The sequence below is a fragment of the Eupeodes corollae genome, chromosome 1 (genome assembly GCF_945859685.1).
Source record: "Eupeodes corollae chromosome 1, idEupCoro1.1, whole genome shotgun sequence".
NCBI lineage: Eukaryota > Metazoa > Arthropoda > Insecta > Diptera > Syrphidae > Eupeodes > Eupeodes corollae.
The window spans coordinates 143162321-143164991 of NC_079147.1; positions in this window are offsets into that span (position 1 = coordinate 143162321).

Sequence of the window (2671 nt, forward strand, 5' to 3'; positions counted from 1 at the left end):
CACCTCCCCCAAATCTTATAATCTGTCCAAGCAGGGGGGTTGTAGGGATGCAATTTGTCAAAGTGCAATATGTCTAACTGCTGAAAATTGGCCTTATTTCACTTTTGTAAAGTGTAATAAGGCCAATTTTTGAAAGTTGGTTGTATTTCACTTGGCCTTATTTCACAGCACCGTTCTTCCGGAGTCTTGAGATTATTTAATTTAATTCAGATGTTGAGGAAGGATAAGGGGATCGTGCCACTGTAGGCCTCGAAGGAAACGTCTTTAAACGCTTTCAATTTTGTAAATATGTACTCCTTAGTAAGGGGATCAGCTATATTTGAGGAGGGGACAGACAAAAGAATTGTAGTTAAAGCGGGTAACATAAGGGTTGGAAAATAAATTTGATCAAAGTTTTACAAAACAGAGCACTTAGTTGGTTCTTAATATTATATCATCTACATGATCATAGTAATTTAGTTCTCGGTCACATAAGAGCCCTAGATCGTAAAAAACCTCAACAGAGGTAATGGTTTGACTATGCAGAAAGTATTGACGGTGTAAAGTTCTAACTCGCTTTCGTGAAAAAAGTATTTGATTGGCATTTATTTATATTTAGGTCTAAGGTTTTAATTTTAAATTTGTATCTAATTAACAACTTAAAACTTGGAGTATTTTTTATGATTTCATTTCGATGTATGTATGTAATAAACCCTACGTCGTCGTTATAACCTTGATATTTATTTTAACATTTCCAGAAAAAAATAAGTCTCTACTGAAATTATCTTGGAAATCCGATAATGGCATTTGCTTACCTTAAATCGTTTATTCTTAAAGTATTTTGACAACTACGACTGTCTAATTGCAATAATCACAAATTTGCCTGCCAAGAGATTCTTTAAGTAAATTGCTCATTGGAACTTAAAACAACAACAACAACAATAACAACAATGAATGCCTAAACACATGCAATTCATACAAATTGCTTAATAAACTGACTATATGATCGCATTGCTTGAAGTCGTGAGTGTCCATCTATTTACGAATTAAAATAAACAATTCTATATAAATGTTAAATAATAGCTATCTATTTTTTGTATTTTTAATAATTATACATTATGTATGTAACGCATATATATATTTACATACATACATAATACAATTCGTAGTAAACTAACTTTTGTGGGTGCGTTTATGTTGGAGCAACCGACACGCACGACAAAAAAAAGTCAAAGCTTACACTTTGCTTCGATATGATTTTAAGCAAGCGACAAGGTTATTTTATTTAAAACTTATATTTTATATCTAATCATACATAAGTCGTGTTTTTTGGGATTCCATAAGTAGTAGAGTGAGAAATTGTCTCAAAAACGATCCAGAGAAGTTTAGTTTTTCTAATTGAAAATTTGAAAAAGAACATGCTAAGAACATGCGCTAAAAGCCACACTCAAGCCAAGTACTTCAAATTTGCAGCACTTATAGTAGCCTTCTATTTAAGCTTTATAGCCAAAAGAGTTTCGGAAATACAGCATTTCAAAAATCGCAAAAAATCATAACTGACAAACAGATTGAATGACCGATTATTTAAATTATTAAACACTCACCGAAAACACATAACCTTGAAATTTTGCACAAGGAAGTTGAAAGGCAAGAAGAAAGGGGCGTGGTATCCACCTGCAAAAATATAAAAGGCATCAGATAATAAGTGTTGGATAATAATGAAGTTCAATTGTAGTAGGTGTGAATACGAAAGTACAAAATACAATTTATGCACAAAAATTAAGCCCTCAGGAGGCGTAGTATACGCCTTCTTTCTTCAACGAAGTATGAGGTAAAATAAACAGTTGTAAGTGTAAGAAGAAGAAAATATGAGGTTATACACCAAAGAGACCACGCCTGATGACCTGGATTGGCATGTTCTCAGTTACTTTGTAATCATCCAAGTTTAGGTATTGTAAGACTTGGTAAGTTAACCCATCCAATTTTAGGAAGTTATCGTTAAAAGCTATTATCTTTCATTATTAAAAAGGGGTTCGTTCGTAGATTATGGTCTAAATTTGTGTACGCACGCGAATATTGCAATATTTGTTGAAAACAACTTTTTGCAAGACAACAAACGAGCGTTTTCTATTTTCGTATAGCTAAACAACTTGATCAAGTCAACTTATAAAAACAAAATTATATTTTTATTTAGTCTTACAATAAATTATAAAAAGAAATTACAAAGTCACTATACGCAGAGAACCTTAAAGATCGATTTATTGACGAATCCACTGAGGTGAAAATGTGCTTTATCACTGAAGATAGTTTTCTTCGAAATTTGATCATGCACTGTTGCCATTTCTTGCCACCATTCTGATCATTTACGAAGCCTGAAATGGTCAAGAGGCTTTAGTTTTTGAATGAATTGCACCTTGTAAGAGTGTAAATGCAAGTTTTTGTTCACAATGTTCATCAATGACAAGCGTAAGAGGTGCAATTGTTGGGCACTATGACGAGTTGAGGTGAACGGCTCTTCAGCCACACTATCGTCAAAAGCAGCAATATTTTCAATATTTTTCTGTTTTAACATCTTCCGATTTCATGCCTACGCACATTTGGACTAATAAATTGGCCGAACAAATCACGAAATGCACGATAAGCATTTTGATTTTAACGCCCACTTTCATAATAAGCCAGTTTAACTTTAACG